At 39.9% G+C, this 22,224-nt stretch overlaps 1 protein-coding gene and 1 pseudogene across 2 annotated transcripts in view; one reads left to right on the top strand and one right to left on the bottom strand.

The window, feature by feature from the left end:
• The window catches only part of DCHS2 (dachsous cadherin-related 2), a 299,819-nt gene that overhangs the window by 90,830 nt on the left and 186,765 nt on the right, over nt 1-22,224 (top strand). The gene's annotated exons all lie outside the window — the stretch shown is intronic.
• On the bottom strand, nt 11,874-12,217 carry LOC102979707 (prothymosin alpha-like; annotated as a pseudogene).

Here is a 22,224-nt window from a genome sequence, read left to right as displayed (position 1 = left end):
TGCTTAGTGAAAGAAACCGGTCACAGAAAACCACATTTTATATAATTACATTCATATGAAAAGTCCAGAATAGGGAAAGTCTATATATAGAGAAAGTAATTTAGTGTTAGCTTAGGGCTAGAGTAAGGGTAATTGGGAGGGGGGCCAGGGATGGATAGGGCAGTGATAGATAAAGGGTATGTTTCTTTTGGGAATGACAAAAATGTTCTATAATTGGCTGTGGTGATGGTTGTCCATATCTATGAATATACTAAAAACCATTGAATTCTACCCTTTAAATGTGTGAATTTTATGTTATGTGAATTATAATGATTAGAATGTTAACGATTATTTTGGGGAGGACTAGGAGAAAGAGTATTGGATGCTATGAGTGTGTATAGTGAGGACTTTAGGCCTGGACACTAAAGGCTTCTTTGATTGGGTGTCCCTTCAGCGGAGCTTTGAGGAATGGGTGGAAATCACCTGGGCAAGGGCAGGGGTATTAAGAGCATCCCAGGTAGAGGGACAGCATGGCCTGGGGACTGTGGTAGAAAGACTCCACAACAAATGAAGACCTGAAAGCCTAGTGTGATGGAGCACAGGGGCCAAGGGGAGGAGAGTGTCATGGGTGAGGCTGGTGAGATGGTGGGGCCCAGGTCGTGAGGGGTCTGCAGGATGTAAAGGTCTTTACGCTAAAACAATAGAAAATTACTGAAGAGCTTTAATAATGAACAGGTGTGATTTTTTTTTTTTTTGATCACTCTGAATTTCGGGTAGGGAATGGATTGGGTAGGGACCAAGAATGGAAATGGAAGACCTTTGTAGATTATTGTATAGTCCAGCATTTGGACGGATGTGGTCACAGTGGAGGAGAATAATGGATGTTTCAGGATATGTTTTGAATGTAGAGTCAACACTTACTGATGGAGTGGGACTGGGTAAAGAAAAGGCTGAATCAAGGATGACTCTTGGGTGTCTGACTTGTACATCTCCATCAGTTCAGTGTTGGACATGTTTAGTTCTGGGCAGATGATGAAATTGAAGCATTGTTAGCCTGTGGGTGGTAGTTAAAGTCATGGGTGAAGACGAAATGGCTTCAATAGAGAACATAGCATGAAAAGAGACTGAAGACCAAACCTCTAAGGAATGCCAGTGCCGAAAGGTTGCATGGAAGAGGATGAGTCAGCTTAGGAGACTGAGAGGGGTATTTAGAGAAGTAGGAGGGAAACCAAAAGTATGGTTCAGTGAAATAAGAAGAAGAGAATGTATCATGAAGTAAAGAGTAGGAGCTCTGTTGAATGATGCTCAGAGGTTGCATCTAATGATGATGGAAATGTTTATTGGCTTTAGCGAAGAAGGAGGCTCTTTGTAACTTTATCAAGAGCATTTTCAATGGAGTGATGGGGCAGTAAACCAGATTGAAGCAGATTAAGGAGGGAGTGAGAAGTGAGGAAGTAGAAAGAGTGTGGAAACTCATTTGAACTGTTTAGCTGCAACAGGGTGGAGAGAGAAAGGGCTGTGGCTGGAAGGGAAAAAAATGGGTTCAAGTCAGCATTTTAAAGGACTTAAGCATGTTTAAACACCAATGAGAAGGGTCTAGTAAAAAGGGGAAGTTTTTATAGGGAAAGAAGTGATGCTTTAATGATGTATTTTGATGCTTAATCAGATATTTCATATTCTGTAAATATTTACTGAGCTTTCACTTTGTGCCAGGCATTATACTGGAACTAGGGTTATAGCAAAGACAAGGAGTTTCTGCCCATTGGTTACTTCCCATGACACCTCCTAGTGGCTAAAGTTCTTTAAGACCAGGTTCTCAGTCTTCGCTCTGCTTTACCAGTATCTAGATAATGCCTGTCATATGAAAGATGTCAATAAATTTTGGTGAAATGTGTTATTAAACCCACTGTCAGTAGGTGTGATTTTGGGGTGATTGTTTCAATAATGGTGGCATATGTATTATACTTAGTAGTAATTACCAGTGGTAGGCAATGGTAAGGATTAGGTTTAGTAAGTACCTACCACTCACTAATGCCAAAAGAATTTCCCTCCATAGTTACCAACCCCCTAGAATGTCCCACAAGCCACTCCTTTTTGTCCCTCACCTCCCCTCTCCATCTAGTCTCCCCATTCCATTGAGTCTACCTGTACCTATGGTAGATGTCAAGTCCATCCTATTCACTCAGCCCCCATGGCCATTGTTTTAAGCCTTCACTATTTCTCACCTGTGTTGATCTAACAGTCACCTAACCCATCTGACTTCCCCTCTTCCAAGTCATCATCCTACACTGTTCCCAGAGAGTGTTCTTAAGGCAAGTGGGTGTGACTCCCGGGTGAAAAGACTTCAGGATACACTTCAACCCTTTGTCATGTGCTCCTTGCCTGCATCTATCCAGCCTCACCCCCAGCTTCCCCTACACCCCACATTCACTGATACCAAAATACCTGTCCACGTACACTGTCTTCTCTGGCTTTGTTTATTTGTTTTTGTTCTAGTTCTAAGACTTGGTTCAAGCATCACTGCACTTCTTCTCCTGGAAACCTTCCCTCTACATGTCCAGACTGAGTCGGTTGCTTCCTTTCCTCTCTTCTCCTATAGCACCGTGTCCATACTTCCTAATGCATCCTACCCTCTTTAGTATAATTGCTGTTTCTCAATTTCCCACACAGTGTAGAATTTGCTTGAGTTCCTCATAAATTTTGATTGGACAGTTCAATATTCAAGTAGATGAAAAATCTACTTATAATCACCTAAGCCTAGAACCTTATTCTTTCCTATGTAAACACAAAATAATTTGTGCACTGATTTAATATGCTCTGAATTACTCAGGAATGCAACTACCATGTAAGTTGAGGGAAGGTGATACTTTGTTGTCTCTGTAACTGTACCGTTTTGCAAAATACATCACTGATGGCAGCATTGCCTGCTAAATCACGTCACCAATTCAGGAGGCCTGTGTCAGTCTGCATTTGTAGCTGGCCTATGCACGCTGACTTTGTGTGGATGTGTGTGCACATGAATATACACTGATTTAGCCTTTATTTTAAAATGTCAAATATGAAGCATTCAGGTGCAACATTTATGCTGATGCTCTGTGTGTATATCTTTTTGTAGCCCTTATTTCAAATTATAAAATATAGACAAAGGCATATTGAATAGTGTCTTATTTCTCATAATTCCATACTTGCTCATTAGGTGGTGGGGGAGGGATAAATTAGGAATTTGGGAGTAACATATACACACTACTATATATGAAATAGATAATCAACAAGGACCTACTGTATAGCACAGGGACCTCTACTCAATATTCTGTAATAACCTATATGGAAAAAGAATCTGAAAATTTATATATATACACATATATATACATATATATGTATAACTGAATTACTTTGCTGTACACCTGAAACCAACACAACATTGTAAATCAACTATACGTCAATAAAAAACTTGTGCACATATTTCCCTCATTATGTGTCCTTGTATAGTCATACCTGAATCATTATATATTGAAATATGTGCTATTTTATTATAAATCACTTTCCTTTTATTTTTTCCTTTATATCACAGATAGGAGATTTATATTGATTTTACAAAAGATAGAAAGGATATATATTACAAAACGTTTACTATAAAAGGAGGGCATGGATCTGAAAGGGGAAGAACATCGGTATTTAGTGTCCACTTTTCATAGCAAACACATAGGGTCTTATTTTGTTACACTGACTTTTCTAAAATAGACACATTAATAAAATAATTTTTAAACATCTGTGATATATTTCTACTCAATATTCTGTAATAACCTATATGGAAAAAGAATCTGAAAAAGAATGGATACTTATACGTATAACTGAATTACTTTGCTGTACACCTGAAACCAACACAACATTGTAAATCAACTATACGTCAATAAAAAACTTGTGCACATATTTCCCTCATTATGTGTCCTTGTATAGTCATACCTGAATCATTATATATTGAAATATGTGCTATTTTATTATAAATCACTTTCCTTTTATTTTTTCCTTTATATCACAGATAGGAGATTTATATTGATTTTACAAAAGATAGAAAGGATATATATTACAAAACGTTTACTATAAAAGGAGGGCATGGATCTGAAAGGGGAAGAACATCGGTATTTAGTGTCCACTTTTCATAGCAAACACATAGGGTCTTATTTTGTTACACTGACTTTTCTAAAATAGACACATTAATAAAATAATTTTTAAACATCTGTGATATATTTTTTCTTGTTTTAGCTTCAGGGGTATGATAATCATTGTTTTGTAAATGGTGAAAGAGGGAAAGGGAGGCTCAGTGAATGGATGAAAGGCACTCGCCCACTCGGGGAGCCCTGGCAGGGGCTTCAGCCGATTGAAAAGTTGTGTCCTGTCCTTTATCGGGCCCTGGTCTGGGCACTGAGGCATCTGGGTTTCGTCATACATACACCAGGACCATCTGCTTGACTTTGGGCACGTTCTTAGAGTTGTCTGAGCCTCATTTTCTACAAATCTAAAATAAAAGGGATAGATTTGATTATTTTGATGTTTTTCACATTTGTTCCAATAACTGTGTCCCACCCAGGAAGAATACTGTGAAACACAGATGCATTTAAAACTATCCTGTTTACTAGGAAGAATTTTACTACCAGGAAATTTGAATGTATAATATGAACTTGACCATGAAAAAGGCAAACTCCCAAGCCAAGAATGGTCAGGTGCTTTTCCTATTAACAGTTGTTCACTTTTTCTGCCAACCACTGGGGTTTGCTGGCTGAAATGGTTAGGGAAAATATTGCAAAAGAAAATATTAAAATTGAGAAAATTCTTTTTATTAACTTATTTTGTTTTCTGAAAGTTGGGAAACAGCATGTGGTTCTGTCTTGGTAGTGGGAGATAGAAAGAGAATTGGAAGTCCGATTATTAAGGTTGTTTTTACTATTCAGAGTTTTTTTTGGTGCAGGTCCTCCTAGTCTAGGACATTATTTTTCCTTAGGCCGTGGTAGAGTTGTTAGATATAGCGAATAAAAATACAGGACACCCAGTTAAATTTGAATTTCAGAGAAACAACAAATCATTTTTTAAAGTATAAGTATGTTCCAAATATTATGTGGAGTAATGTGATTTCTAAAACGTTAATGTTAGCAGTCTGCTAATGTTTGAGGGTTTTTCTTGTCTGAGGTCCAAAAAATATCACAAAGTTCCAGCCTTGAAGCAGCTCACAGGGGCCACAGTTGCTATGAGGGAGTTAAGTCCAGCAACCGTTGATAAGAACAGAGTGCTTTGGCTTGACTGTAAATAGTTACCTAGTTTAGCTGAGAAAGTCTGGGAAGGGCTACTCATCTCGAACATCAAACTGTCAAAAATCTGCTCACAGTTACACCAGGGAGTCCACAGTGTAAATGGGAAAGAATGACTTCTGAGTCCCCACCCCGCTGACGGGCCACGCACTCCGGACTGTCGTGAGGGTCTGAAGGTGGTGGCTCCCGACAGAGGCCGCCCAGGCAAGCGGGTAAATATGGTAATAAACCTGCCCCCGGGGGCTGGACGGTCAGTGCAGAAGGGATGGACAGACGGAGTCCAGGTGGACAGGGAAGGAGCGTGTTGGTTTTGGCCCTGGAGTGTAAAAACATCTGGGAAATAAAATGAATGAAGCTGACTGCAAATGTGAACCTTTGCCAAGATTGTGTAAGAAGGTGCAGCCAGGAACTGGAGCAGATACTGCCTTCCCTCTTCTCGGCCTCCAGCTTTGAGATTTAAAAAAAAAACAACAGAGAAAGCACAGTGTTACACATGGGAACACTGGCCAGTTTTATAAACGTTTATTAAGTTTGATTTTCCCCAGTTCCCCTGTGTGGTAAGTTGGTTGCTCTGGAAGTGGGTGCAGCTACCGTGTGATCTGAGAGCGTGGGACGCGCAGAGCCTTCAATCAGCGTCTGTCTGGAGATGTCAGAGACGTCGTCTCTAGAGCTGGGAACAAGGGGGAATTCGAGGATCAGACGGCAGGAACGCGGAGCAATAGTGAGAGGACTCAGTGTGAGGGCAAAATCGGAAGGGACACGATTTCCTCACGGGTGGGGAACAGCACCAGAGGCCTGAAGGAAAAGAGAAGATGCCGGGTGAACACAGCCTCCCTGGCCAGCCAGCTGCTCACGACCACGTGCGGAGCTGGGAGGGCAGCCCTGACCCTCTGGCCTCTTATCCCAGCAGGAAATAGAAAACCCGGCAGCGGGCAGCGACACTGCCTCCTCCCGGCGGTCACAGTCCAACGTGTTTGCAGTGTGGACCCTCCTTCCAGGTTCCAGGTCTCCGGATCCCTTCTCCTCCTGTGTCCTGTGGGTGCTCCCCAAACCCCACGGAGCTAGTCCTGTCTCAGTGAGCACCCCCTTTCTGCTTGTCGTTCTGCTTGCACCTCATTTCTGCAGCATCAGCCTTCCAACTCTTTGGATTGAATATACCTGTGAATAAAAATTGTCGAGTACTCGTCTCCAACATACGTTTATTTCCTTATAAACTATATATAAGAATTATGTATATATATATAATTATGTATATAAGTATGTAAAAATATATGGAATTATAAACAAATCTGTATAATACCAGAAATATATATATTATATATTTATAAATAAATTATAAAAATTTAAATTGATAAATAACAATTTTATTATTTATAATTTATAAGTACATTATAAATAAATACATAAAATATAAAATATATATAAGATAAAATGTTTAAATAGCGAAATAAGAAATGGAAGCGGTCAAAAAATTATTAAAATAAATGTATATTTTTTTCCCACAATTCCATCTGTCCTCTTGGCCAAATCTTGGAGTGCATCTGTGTGGTTGGGAGACCCCTGCTGGACAGGAGTGCACCTGAGCCTGAATCTGATGTGGTCTCATAGTCACAGGCTCCCTCACAGCCTCCCTCAGCTCCTGACTGGCTCCCCTTTCTGTAGTGCAGGGCCTGGAACTCAGCGCCCAATATACAGGGTCAGACTGACTTGAGAATCTTTAGCTAAAAGCACTGACTTTCTGGCTTTCCCTCAGTACAGGAGTAAGTGATAAATACCTGAGTAATCTCATGCTGCCTCTGCTTGCTTCTCTGAGCAAGGAGGGATTCTGGCGCATGCCCGAATCAAGGGTAGATCTGGGAGGGGGAATGCCTCCAAGTGATAATGTGGTGACACCCCCAGAGGTCAGGAACCCTTGGGAAGTGGGAGAGGCTGGGTCTCTGAGAAACCTGAGGATATTGAAAATGAGGAAGAAGTTAGGAAGTTCTGTTACAGATGGGTCATGGGCTGCAATCAAATGTATATGCAATGAAATCTGTGCATAGATCAGAACAACTTATGAAATGTGTCATCAGTATTTAACAGAAAAGATTAGAAATAAATCCTGCTAAGTGATAGAAAATACCCTCAAGTTAATAGCGAATTCCTGAAAATACTGTTTATCTTTATGCTTAGTTTCCTCATCTACTAATTTGCAGATAATATGGCTTCTTTAGGACCTCACGGTTCTCACTAGGATAATTCAGTGATAAGGCATTTAGTGAAAGAAAATAGCCATTTGGTAGGCAACTGAACAGCTGCTAAAGCTTGTTGGAGACAAAGCACAGGGGACAAGCATGTTGCCACACCCACATGAGCTCATGTGGGAGCTGTGGACCCAACCTCACTCCGTTGGCAGCTGTTGGGAAAGGGCTCCCACTGCAGAACTGCTGCCTTCCCAATGGCGTGACTGCTGTGGCAGGTTCAGATCTTTCTAAACCACCCCCTTTTGTCCATCCACTCTTGCTTTTCCCCGTCATCCATCGTATCTCATTTAGGAAAGAGATGAGTGGGGTCTCACTTCACTTATCTATCTTGAATACCTAAATTAATTTTTAGGCATTTATGTAAGAAAAGGCCTATCCCCCATCTTGGTAAGTATTAATGTCCTAGTACTTTCAAAGCACAGTTTTAGGCAGGAAATGGGGAGTTTGTGTTTGGATGGCAGTCCAATGACAGTCAGTGATAAATTTTTGTTTTGAGTAGGGAAACAAGTGTACAGTGATGTCAGAGATACTTCTTGAATTACTGCCTAATTTTTTGGAAGGTATCATTTCCCTTGGCAAGAAAAGGTTGTTTAGAGATGCCTTTTTGTCTTCATTCTGTATTACACTCTCTGGGATTTTTTTGCTTTGCTTCTGCTAATGTTAGAAGCTCAACTTCAGGAAAATAATGTACAGGGTTTGTAGTGAGGTGGATGGACCTAGAGTCTGTCCTACAGAGTGAAGTAAGTCAGAAAGAGAAAAATAAATGCTGTATGCTAACACATATATATGGAATCTAAGAAAAAAAAAGGTCATAAAGGGCCTAGGGGCAAGATGGGAATAAAGACACAGACCTACTAGAGAATGGACTTGAGGATATGGGGAGGGGGAAGGGTAAGCTGTGACAAAGTGAGAGAGTGGCATGGACATATGTACACTACCAAACGTAAAATAGGTAGCTGTTGGGAAGCAGCTGCATAGCACAGGGAGATCAGCTTGGTGGTTTGTGACCACCTGGAGGGTGGGAGGGAGGGAGATAGATGCAAGAGGGAAGAGATATGGGAACATATGGATATGTATAACTGATTCACTTTGTTATAAAGCAGAAACTAACACACCATTGTAAAGCAATTATACTCCAATAAAGATGTTAAAAAAATTTGTATTTTTATTGGGTTTAAAGAAATGCTGTATTCAGGCTGAGTTAACACTTTGTTCTAAACTTTGAAAAAATGATTTAATAACTGACAGTGCTTTGAAATCATCTCTTAAACACATAGCAATGTTACTCTGAAGTGGAATATATATATATAGTTTATTTATTCAACGAATATTCATTGACTGCCTCCTTTCTGTCTGGCACTGTTCTAGAAGCTGAGGGTAATAATGGTGAACAAGACAGTGGAGCTTATTCTTGTTTTCTCGGTGGGGGGAAGAGTACAAAACTCAGTAAATAAACAAATTAATAAGATTACTTCAGACATTAAGTGTGGAAAAGAAAAATAAAGCAGAGGGATTTATCAGGGTCTCAGCAAGAAACAGAGGTATACTTAAATTATAACTGAGAAACGTTTAATAAAAGTTCTGTTTATAAAGATATGGGCAGGAGATGAGTAAGGAAACCTCAGAAATTAATATAGTGCTTTAAGGCTGGGAACAGAGGCAAACCCTGAATTGGAGGACCCAGTTCCCTGAAGGATGGAGAGGACCAGGTGGAGAGGGCCGCTGTACAGAGGCTCTGACCTTCATTGCAGGCCTCAGCCAGCCCTTGGGTCTCTGTGGGGATGGAACTGAGGAAGTAAGTTGTCCACCTCACGGGGTCCCCACTGGCCTAACCCACTGGACGTCACGTGGCGAGGGAGCTGGATGGTGTAGTCCGTACAGGTCAGCCTTCCAGGGAACAGAGCAGGTGGGAAAAACGTGGACAGTGTGGGTCTCGAGGAGCAGGGAAGACATCCAGAGCCAGAGGGAAATGGAACATTATATACAATGGTTGGTGATCTCAGATGTCATATTGATTCTGCCTCGAAGGCGCTTACAGTTTATTTGAAGTGATCCAAAATAAGTTTATGAAAACATAACTAGCAACATAAAACTGGTTATTGGTAATAAAAGTCTTACACACTATAACACTTACATTTGAGAACAGGAAGGGATTGCTTCTGGAAGATGCAATTGGAAGATGAAACACTGCATGGAGTGAGGGTAATTGCATTTGAGCTTAAGGAATGAGTAGAGTGTTCACTGTTGGGAAAGAAGAAGTGAACATTCCAGGACTATAAAACATCATGGGCCAAAGTGCAGAGATAGGACATGTTTTAGGAACAATTTGGCTAAAGTGATTGGATGATTCTACAATCCTTTTAGACTCATAGACTTGTACTTAAAATAAACCCACTTCCTTCTCAACTTCCACTCAGTGTAGAAATCGCATTGGTAGGTACTAGCTTGCTGCCTTTCTCCCTCCCTCTCTTCCTTTCCCTTCCCCCTTCCTCCTTACCTGTGTGCCTTTTGACAAGCATTTATCGAGCATCTACAGTTTATACACAGTTGTAATAAGGCTCTGTATTGAACAAGACCGTGTTCCTACTCAGGGAGCTCAGTTTCAATGTTATCATTCCAGATGGTTCCAGTGATTCAACAGGATCCTAACAGTAATAGCTAACACGTATTGAACATTTTTTATATACCAGACACTGTCCTTATTTCAGAGGACTTGGTTTGTCTTATGAAGAATGCATTAAAGATTTAGAAGGGATTATTGAAATGATCTTCCACATTTTGGCCCTACAAAGGTGTGTTAGACTGTTTTAAGAGAAGCATCCATTTGCTGAAATATTAAATTGACTGACAACCTAGTGCATATCAAGTGTGCCTAAGATTTTAAATTTAACTAGTGTAAGAGGAAACTCTTTTCATTGACAGACCCATACAGATTGAATCTGGGCCCCAAGTGAGATCCTTCCTCTCCGTGGCAGCATTGCCCCTGCTTCCCCCTTTCTGGGATTCCAGATCTCAATTCACAGGCAGCCAGGCAGGTGGAAACTTCACGCAACGATGCGACGGCAGGGAGCTGCAAGAGGCAGCAGGCCTGGGGAGGGGAGCACCCCCAGTCTCCGCTCCAGGGCAGGCTGAGGTCTAAGGAGGGTGGAGCATGGTTTCTTTCCAGCGGAGGGAAGGGAGCTGACTTCCTTCTCTGTACTCAGAGAGATGTTCCTTTAGAGGCTTGCTGCCGTTTCTCTTCACTTCCATTGTTGACAAGACAGAATTCATTTGGAAAAAGAGAGCTCCATGATTCATAATGAGCTATTTTGTGCTTTTAAAAACAACTCTTTAGAAACTGAATTTTCCTATAACTCTTAAGTCTTCTCTTTTTAACCTTAGGCTCGTTTAAAGAAATGAAGTTGTGTACGAAAATGGTGATGGCCTATATTAGGAAAGGCCAGTATATTGCATCTTCCCTGCCCAACATATATGAATTATAGATTAGTCTCCTATGGAAGTTTTTCCTCAAGAAACCTGGATAGAGTTTTAGTGCTAGTCTTATTAAATTTGTTCATTAAACATAGCTCAGGCACCATAGTAATATTTAAACTGTAGTAATCATTGGGTTGCAAATGAGGTATTATTATTATTATTATTATTATTTTGTTGTTGTTAGAACAACTCAGCAATATAAAATTCCGGTTTATTGTTGGACAACATTGTTTCACACATACATCAAACAGGCCAAAAAAGATATAAATAAACAGCAACTTCATAGACAAAAAAAGGAAAAAAAAGAAACCTTTTATCTTTGACCTTTTTAACCATCTCATACAAATCAACTACTTATGGTACAGCTAAGTATATACACAAAAAATGTTACGGGAATGCTTGGAATAAGATTGTTTTTTGTTGTTGTTTTTGCTTTTTTTTACAAGTTTTTTTTTTTTCTCCTTTGCGAGTATAATGAACACGGTCACACCACGAGTAAAGTCAGAAGTAGGACAGAGAACGCTCCGAAGGCTGGTTTGGTCATCTGAGATCATTAAAAATGGCTTGACCCCCTAACAATATGTACAAAAATATAAAATGTAAATAAAAAATACAAATTTTCCTTTTTAAAGTACTTTAAGAAAAAAAGCAGGGCCTTGGAAGTTTTGGTTCTTTTTTCCTCCCCTGTTGCAAATTCGCGCTGTGGTTTGGTTGGGTGGTGGAGAGCGCGTGTCATCTGCGGATGGCGCTGCCCGCGGTGGGCGGGCGGGACTCTCTACTCGAAGGTGACCACGTTTAGATTCTAAAGAGACGGGAAGTGGAGGGCGACTAGGTCACGGTGGCCTTTTAAGTTTAACTTTTCCTTTTTGGCTGTCTAGTCCTCCTCATCGGTCTTTCGCTTCCTGGTGTCAACATCATCATCCTCATCATCTTCAGTGGCCCGCTTGCCTGTAGCGGCCTCAGCCTCCTCATCTTCATCTCCATCCTCTTCCTCACCGTCACCTTCCTCCTCCTCCTCCTCCTCCTCCTCCCCCCTTCCTCCTCTTCTTCATCTACCTCAGTGTTGGCCTCCGGCTCTCCATTTGCCTCGTTAGCATTTCCGTGAGCAGGTGCCTATCTCCCATTCTCCGCCTCCTCCACAGCTTCCTTCTTCTCTTTTAAGTCCTTGGTGGTGATTTCGGGGCCGGTGTCCACGGCCGCGTCTGACATGATGGGGCACACTGGTGATCCGACGCAGCGGATTAAAAAGAAAGCAGGAGTTCGACAACTCTGGCGATGGAGATGCCGGAGTCCGTGGCGGAGGGGGCTGTGGCGCGCGGGGAGCCGGACAAGGGAACAGTGCAAAGATGGCTTTTCAGAGCAGCCAGTCCAAGTGAGATATTATTAATGTGGCTTTAAAGAATGTATTTCACACATTAAAGGAGTGTTTTAAATTTGCATTTTTACCGATAAAATCCTGCAGTCTAGGTATTTGAGAAGTTACTCTTAAGGTTATATGAGTGTTAACTTTCTCATCTTTCCACTTGCTTGCCAAGATTAATTCCAGATCAAATCCATATGGAGTGAGAGATACTGTTGAGCAGACCCCAGAGGTCCTGCCTGTCACACGGGTGGTCTGAGGGTGAGAGATGGACTGTACTGGGGGTGGGAGGGAGGGGCAGCAGGCAGGGTCCAGTTTCAGAAACTAGCTTTTGGAAGGAGATGGGGGAGTGAGGGGGTCCGGAGGAAGGAGAAAATGCAGGATGTGGTCATGGAGATGCTTGGAGACAGGCTTTTGCCCTGTACCAGCAACAGAAAGTGGTTCTTCTAGGGCCTCTCCTGTGGAGCTTGCAGTTAGGCAGCCTTTGCAAGCACTGGTACAGCCAGCTTTCTTCCAGACCCCAGAGAAAGGAAGCATGTACAAAAGACCAGGGGAGAGAGACTCAGTTTGTGAAGAGGATCTCACGGACATAGACGGGGACTGTCCGTGTCTGTGCTCTTAGCCCCCGACCAAAGCTACCAGGACATCTCTGCTGGGGTGGACTGTGTTTCTGCTTTAAGACAAGCATGTGGAAGGACAGAGCACTCCTGAGACTTTTATTTTTTCTTCCAGTTTTATTGAGATATAATTGACGCACAGCACTGTATAAGCTTGAGGTGTACAGCATCTTGATCTGATTTACATACATCATGAAGTGATTATCACAGTAAATTTAGTGAACATCCATCATCTCACATAGGTATAAAATTAAAGAAATAGAAAAAATTTTTTTCTCTTAACTTTTACATATAGCATTCAGCAGTGGTAATTATATTTATTATGTTGTACATCCCTAGTACTGATGTATCTTATAACTGGAAGTTTGTACTTTTTGACTGCCTTCATCCAGTTCCCCCTCCCCACTGGACTTCTTTTAGCTGCTTGTCAACAAGAAAGAGAGAAAGGTTTTCTGTGCATATTCAGTTTGGAGTGTCTGCTTGCACTAGGTCCATGCTAGAGGCAGTCGTAGCTCACTTACTGCATAACCTCTGCTTCTCTACACACCTGTGAGGCCTGAGTTTTTGCTCTTGGTGAAGCAGATTGGGGTTGACAGTAAAAAAAAAAAAAAAAAAAGGAGGAAAACTCAGTAGCCTTCTTGAATCAGATAAACGGAGAACAGATATGAGATCCTTCTTGAACCAGAAATTAAGGTAGATATGACTCAGCCTCCTAAAGTCAGATCTGTAATAAGTGAGAAAGTTCCCATAGTGGGGAAGGAGGTAAGGAACTCTCGATTCCAAGCAAAAGCCCCTCAGGCCCAGAATTTGGGCATTTTAGTGTGTATCCTGTCCTCCCCTTATTGTCATAAAGGGGACTTCTGTGACCACTTGTTCTCTGGCTCATCCCAGACCCCAGTATGTGTTGGACAGCCTCAGAACTGCCTAGGACTGTGGAGTGGGCACCTCCACTCTTCTGGCAGAGTTTGTGTCTAGCTGCATTCACGAGGGAAAGGACTAGGTGGACCTGGCATCTTTCTTCTCTTGTGAGAGATACAGACCCTAGAGGAGAGCAAGATTGGAATCTGGTGCTGACTGCTTCCTTTCCAAGACAGCCACTGATCCCTCAGCTCCAGAGGGTGTTAGGAGAAACTTCGGCATGTGCAGTCATGTGCAGCTGGGAAACTGGTGATGGTGCCCAGACGCAAGAGCAAAAGAAAAAAGGAAGGTGGGATCTCTCCGGAAAGTCAGAAGAGATTCACTGACCACGTAAGTGTAACACAGAACCCCTCAGAGAGAAGGCAATGTAGCAGATTTGTCAGGACTCCAAAAAGTCTTCTTGGAGTAAGATGTAATGAGATGAAGGCATTTAGTCATTAACATTCCTGGGCCGGGCTGGTTCTCACAAGAAAAACACTGAGGGCTATCATTTGCACTTCCGACCACAACAGAGTAATCCTCCCACCATAAACAGCTATGGAACAGACAGAATAGATGAGGCAGCTGTTTGCAGGTGTTAGACAACAGGCAGAGCAGAGAAGCACAGGACAGGAGCCCTTGTTTGCCCCTGCTTTTGGGTTCAGGGATCTTTCCTGACTGTGGAGAAGTGAGGGCGAGGCTGAGAAAGCAGTGGTCTTGCTGAGCTGAGAGGCAGTAATTGGGGTTTGGCGCTGCTGAACTTTGTGGATAGAAGGGATGGAGAAGAGGAAGTTGCTCAGAGGGGGGTCCCAAAATCTGTGTGGGTGTTTATCTGAGGTCTGTGGCCCAGGCCTGGGCTGTGCACATACACCTCCTGTGAGGTGTAACTGGGGAGAGGAAAGCCCACGACGAGAAACCTGAGTTTGCCCAGTGCCAGGAGATGCTGGAGGGAGTTCCACTGCAGAGGTGGGGAAACCCCACTGAACAACGTGGGCATTCACTTGAGATCACAGAGAGTCCACATCCTAGGAATAAGAACCGTTCCCTCAAGAAAGGGCCATACCCTAAGAACAAATGCCAACTCTTTAAAGGAAGACAGCATAATTCAGGCTCTTTACAATGTGTCATATACAATTCCCAGTGTACAATATAATAAAACTTGCCAAACACCTGAAGGGCCAGAAAATATGACCCAGAAAAATGGACCCAAGATGACCCAGAGGTTAGATTTAGCAGATAAAGACTAAAGAAGCTATTATAAATATGTTTAAGGACTTAAAGGAAGGGTTGGTCTTAATGATGGAACATGTGGGAATGTCAGCAAAAAAAAAAAAAAATAGAAGCTATAAACATGATCTACATGGAAACTCTAGAAGTGAAAAACAATATCTGAAACAGTATCTTGAATAAAAAGTTCATTCTGATGAATAGAAAGAAAAAAGATTTTTAAAAATGAACAGAGCCTAGTGACCTCTGGGACAATATAATCTATCATACACATAATTGGAGTTCCTGAGGGAGAAGAGAGTGAATGGGTCAACACAAAAATATATATATTTGAAGACATAGGGCTAAAAAATCCCCGGTTTTGGAGACAAACATCATTGTGCATATCTAAGAATATCAGCAAATCCCAAGCAGGGTAAATAAAAAGAGATATACACTTAGATATATCATTATCAAACTGACAAAAATTAAAGATAAGTAGAAAGTCATGAAAGTGGCCAGAGGAGGGCGGGGGAAACACATTATACACCAGGGAATGACAGGTAAACTCTACAGATAATAAGCATAAGAAAGCTGGTGTGGCTTTGTCTTTTCAGATGAAGTAAACAAAAACTGTCACAGATCAAGGAGGACATTTCATGATGATGAAAGGACAGTTAAGCATAAAGACATAGTCATCATAAATGTGCATGTATCTAGTAACAGAGTTTCAAAACACCTGAGGCAAAATCTGACAGAACTAAAGGAAAAAATAGTAAAATAGGAAAGTCAGAAATTTTAACAGCCCTTCTTAGTAATTGATGGACCAAGCAGAAAAAAAAAACAAAAACAAACACGTAGATTTAAACAACTCTCCTCCACTGGATATAGCTGGCATTTATAGACCCTTTATCTAGCAACTGCAGAATATACATTGTTTTCAAGTACACTTGGAGTGTTTAACATAGATTGAATACTGGGTCATAAATAAATCTCAACACAATTAGAAGATTGAAAGCATAGAGACTATGTGTTCTCTGACCACAGTGAAATTAAGTTAGAAATCAGGGACTTCCCTGGTGGTCCAGTGGTAAAGAATCTGCCTTACGATGCAGGGGACGTGGGTTTGATCCCTGGTCAGGGAACTAAGATTCCACATGCTGCAGGGCAGCGAAGCCTGTGCGCCAAAACTACTGAATCTGCGCACCTCAACTAGAGAGCCCGCGTGCCTCAAACTACAGAGCCCACGCACCACAACTAGAGAAGAGAAAACCCACATGTCACAACTAGCGAGAAGCCTGTGCGCTGCAACAAAAGATTCCGCATGCCTCAACAAAGATCCTGCTAAGACCCAACACAGACAAAAATAAATTAAATAAATAAATAATAAATAAATCTTAAAAAAAGAGAAATCAATAACAAAAGCATTTCTAGGAAAAGAAACCCCAAATATTTGAAATTAAGTAACACTCTTCTAAATAATCCATAAATCAATGAAGAAATTGAAAAAAATTAGAAAATATTTTGAACTGAATGATGATAAAAATACAACATTAAAATTTGTGGGTTTCAGTTAAAGCAGTTATTAGAGGGAAATGTTTCCATAACTATTAAAGAAGAAAGGTATAAGATAGAGCAAAGTAGTACATAGAAGAAGGGAGTTACAATATAAAGAGAAAAGCAGAATTTCATAAAGTAGAACATAAATATTAGAGAAAATTACCAAATGAAAGAATTGAAAAGATTAATAAAAATTATCCCCTAGCAAGAGTAATCAAGAAAAAAAGAATTATCAATAATAGGAATGAAAATAAGGATATTATTACAGATCCTACAAATGTTAAAAAGATACTATGCAAAACTTCATGTCCATAAATTCAATAACCTCTATGAAATGGACAAATAACCAACTTTACAAAACTATCACAAAAAGAAATGAGCAACCTCCATAGCTCTATATCTAATTAAGAAATAGAATTTATAATAACTATCCACCCCTCTTCCTCAAAATAAAAATCTCCAGGCTCAGATGGTATTATGGGTGAATTCTATCAGACATTTGAGAAAGAATTAATACCCATCTCACATAAACCCAAAAAACAGAGGGTGAGGGAATGTTTTCCAACTCATGTTGTGAGCCCACGATAATCCTGACATTAAAACCTGATCAAGACATTATCAATAAATGAAATTACAACCAGTATCTTCCATAAACATAGACACAAAAATCTTCAACAATATATTAGAGAAATCCAATGATGTATGAAAATACATATAATAAATATATATAAATAAATATAATAAAGCCAAGTGGGGCTTATCCCAGGAATACAAGGTTGTTCAATATTTGAAAATCTATGTTAGCCACATTAACAGAAAAAAATGAAAAATTTATTATCTCAGTAAACACAGAAAACATGTTTGACAAAATTCAGCACTTATTCAAGGTTAAAAAAAACTGCTGTCAACAAACTGGAAATGGGACTTGATAAAGGGCATGAATGAGAAAGTTACAGCTAACTTCATATGTAATGATGAGAGACAGTGATTTCCCCCTAAGATCACAAAAGAGGCAAGAATGCTTATTCTCACCACTTCTATTTGATACTGTGCTATGAAGGTCCTTACCAGAACAATAAGGCAAGAAAAATAAATTTAAAAAGATTGGACAGGATGAGGTAAAAAGTCTTATTCATAGATGTTTATGTAGAAGACCCTAAGAAATCTATAAAAGTTTACTAGTAAGTGATTTTAGCAAAATCTTAGGATATAAGGTAAATATACAAAAAGCAATTATTTTTCTACATATTTGCAGTAAAGCGTAGTAAATGAAATTTTAAAAAAATATAATTTTAAAATCATATCAAAAAGGAGATACTTAGGAATAAATTATAAAAGATGTGTAGGACCTGTACAGTGAAAACTACAAAACTTTGCTGAGAGAAAATAAAGATGATATAAATAAATAGAAAGACATATAATGTTCATAGACTGGTATACTTAATACTTTTAAGATAAAACTTCTTCTCAAATTGATCTATAGCTTTATACTAGTCCCAATCAACATTCCAGACTTATTTGATAATAGTTGCAAGTTGATTCTAAAATCTGTATTGTAATACAAAGGATCTGGAATAGCCAAACATTTTTCAAAAAAAAGTTGAGAGACTTACCCTAACTGATTCAAGACTTTGTACAAAGCTATGGTAATCAAGAGAGTGCTGTATTGGCATAAAGACAGGCATATTGGTGGAACAGAATTGGAGTCCAAGAAGAGATCTTCACTGTTGATTTTTGACAAAGATACCAGGGCAATTCAATGGTGAAAAGAAAGTCTTTTCAATAAATAATTGTGAAGTGATTGGATATCTGTATAGACAAAAAGTTGACCATATTCTCATACCGTACACAAACCTAATTTGAAGTTGCCTGTAGACCAAAATGTAAAAGCTAAAACTTTCAAACTTCTAGAAGAAAACACAGGATAATGTCTTTGCACTCTTGAGGTAGGAAGAGATGTCTCAGGACAAGAAAAGCCCAAACCATAAAGAAAAAAAAAACTGGTAAAATTGAACTTCATAAAAATTAAAAAGTTATGCTCATCAAAAGACACCATTAAGAAAATCAAAAAGTAAGCTACATATTGGGAGAATATATTTGCCAAATTGCTATAATCAATAATAAAATATCAAAGTCAATAAAATGGGCAAAATACCTGAACAGACACTTCACAAAAAAAGATGTATTTATGTTCAATAAATCCATGGAAAAATATTCAACGGCATTGATCATCAAGGAAATGAAGATTTTACAACCACTAGAATGGATAAAATTAAAAAGACTTCATCATTGTTGACAAGGATGTGGGACAGCTGGAACTCTCACGTGTTGCTGGTTAAATACTTTGGGGGAAAGTGTTTGGTAGTTTCTTATGAAGTTAAATATACATTTATCCATGACCCCGCAATTCCATGCCTAGATTTTTACCCAAGAAAAGTAGGTAAAAAGCCACGTACAAGAATGTTCATAGCAGCTTCTTTCACAGTAGCCCCAAACTGGAAACAAAACACATGTTTATGGGAATGAATTGTGCTATGTGGATTTAATATAACACTACCCAGCAGTATAAAAGAATGATCTGTTGAAACATGAAACACTACTGATGAATTTCAAAACCCCTATGTTGAGTCAAAGAAACTAGACACAAAGTAGCACATATCTTATTGATATTTTATTTATGTGAAGTCAGTGAGCTAATAAAATTAGTCTGTGGCAATAGAAATTAGAATGGTTGTTGCTTATGGGGTGGAGAGTAACTGGGTGGAGGAATGAGGAAACTTTCTGGGGTGACTTAAATATTCTGTATTTTGAATCATGTGTTGGTTATGCAGATACACACACATATATATATACCATGAAATACTATGTATACTAATATATATGCAGTATGTACATATATATTAGTCAAAACTCATCTAACTATACCTTAATATTGACACATATCACTGAATATAACTTTTACTGTAATTTAAAAATTGAAGGAACAAAGCTTAAGGTAAGGGCATGGACGCCATTGCATTTTCTGGAGATGGATGTAGTCGTCAGCTCACAAGTTGGGAGCAAGTTGGGATCTGGGCAGAGAATGACGGTGGCTGCAGGTAGAGGAAGAGGTGAATGAGAGCACAGCAGAGCTGGGAGAGAGGGAGGGATATTGTAGCTATCCTGAGTATAAAACTTGGGGAAAGGCAAAGCTGTCCAAGAAGGATGTTTAGGGAATTCTGTCTGATGGAAGCAGTGTGAAGCCTCTGGTCATCCCTTTAAGAAGACCTGAAGAGCTCTGTTATTCTTCTTGGCTTTTGGAATAGATTGGTGTTCTTTTGAAAGTGTGACCATACTGAAACTAAGGGTTTCAGGTGGCATGCCCAAGCGATTTCAACTCTCTTGTTTAACTACGATACAACACAACACCCCCATGGCGTGGGGGGTGGGTACTGAGGAGTGTAGTGTAAATCTCTGATTTCCTGGGTAAAAAGGGCCTTTGAAGGAGGTTCTGCAGTGAGGCTTCTGTCATCAAATGGTAAGGGATAGTCCTGAGAGCCTAGTCACTTTAAAGGGAAATTTTACCTGTGCTTTATAAATGAAAATCCTGGTGATTTCTTTCTGGTTGCTTGTACAGGCTGAAGCACCCTGTGCTGTGGATTTATAGTCTCCTGCAGCTTGTTCACAGCAGTTTGGAATTCCCTCTCTATATTCCTTTGTTTCCAGGGGAACCCCTAGGTTCCCCTGACTGTTGTGAAAGAGCTCAGAGCTTTGAAAACCTCAGGAGAACATTCTGGGCACAAGTGGAATTTAGTCTGTTTACTGGTCAGCCACTAAAGGCCTATATTAGTTATGGATTCAACTTTGGTATATGAATCCCTTTGCCACCAGCCCCCTCTGCTGGCCTTGAATTTGCATCTTACACTCAACCCGTTTCCCCATCTAGTGTGATTTTTAAAATTTTCTTGGAAAATAAAGAACTCCAAATGAAAACAAAATGTTCATTTATGAGTAAGCACTCCACAAGACAGTTATTATTGTTCCCAGTTCTTGTTTTTCCTGCCCGCCTTCCTGTCCTTATTTATCACAACACTGTGACTCAGTAGTTCTCAGCCCCACTCCCCAGTGCGTCACTGTACAGCCATGAGACACGTCTCAAATGATGGGCTTTCCCCCCTAAATACAGAGTGCTTAAAAAATATATTTCCATAAAGTATTTCTAACTATTAACAGATTTGATTACTAGTTTTTCATGTTTCTTGGCAGATTTTAATGTTAAAATCTTGCATGCCATCTGCTTGGAGGGAAGGATTAAGAGCAAAGGGAAAAGGGTGGGAAGGTAGAAGCTGAATTATTCTTAACAGCTCTGGGAATGATACCATATTTTAAAATCAATCCAGAATGGAAAATGGAAATTGCTTTCAGGCATGACGATCTAGCATTTACAGCTCAGTTTCTGTTTCCAGTTCTTCCAGAACACAGATATCAGTAAATCTTTCATGAAACTCCAGATCTCCTCTTAAGATGATGTTTTGGAGGCATGGAAAAAAAAGCCACAAACACTGAGGGCTTTTGCTGATAAAGGGTAAAATAAGTCTGTTTCCTATTCCCCCTCAACTAGTGAGAAGGAGCTCGGAGTGGGAGTGAGGTCCTAAGAATTTGATCAGGTTAAAGGAAAAAGTCTTTCTAAAGCCTCTGCCAATGTGCTGCTCTGAGGTGTGCACACCCATAATGAAAGACCTCTGTTAAGTAGAATATCTTAGTGAGTTGAGTTTTTGAGTATGCAAAGCTAGACTTAGGCCTTAGCTTTGAGTAGGAATGGAGAATTGAATGTCTTCATCTAGTAAATTTACAGGCATATGTTTATTGCTTTTTGCAGATATTGCATTTTTTATGAATTAAAGGTTTGTGGCAGCCCTGTGTCAAGCAAGTCTATCAATGCCTTTTTTCACAGCATTTGCTTATTTTGTGTCTCCGTGTCACATTTTGGTAATTCTCACAACATTTCAGACCTTTTCATTATTATTATATTTCATTACAGTGATCTGTTATCCACTGATAATCTTTGTTGTTATTGCAAAAAAGATTATGACTCAGTGAAGGCTCAGATGATGGTTAGCATTTTTTAGCAATAAAGTATTTTTAAATTAAGGTATGTACATTTTATATTGCACAGTTAAAGACTATAGTATATTGTAAACATAACTTTTATATGCACTGGGAAACCAAAAAATGTGTGTGACTCACTTTATTGTGATACTCAGTTTATTGCCATGATCTGGAATTGAACCCCAGTATCTCTGAGGTTCTGAAACGTGCCTGTATATGACTTTAGTGATTGGGGCTGGCAGTCAGTTTGAGGGGAAGGGTCTTACTTGGGAGCTTACTGGAATGAGAATGACTAAGAGTGACATTATCCTGGGGATAGCCTGATAAGGATAGACATCGAGTAACATTTATTTTCCACAGAAATAGACTCACAGGCATAGAAAACAAACTTATGGTTACCAAATGGGATAGCAAGGTGGGGTGGGGGGAGGGCAGAGAGATAAATTAGGAGTTTGAGATTAACATATACACACTACTATATATAAAATAGATAAACA

This window comes from Physeter macrocephalus, chromosome 7 (assembly GCF_002837175.3).
Source record: "Physeter macrocephalus isolate SW-GA chromosome 7, ASM283717v5, whole genome shotgun sequence".
Classification (NCBI taxonomy): domain Eukaryota; kingdom Metazoa; phylum Chordata; class Mammalia; order Artiodactyla; family Physeteridae; genus Physeter; species Physeter macrocephalus.
This window is presented reverse-complemented; position numbering and strand designations above follow the sequence as displayed.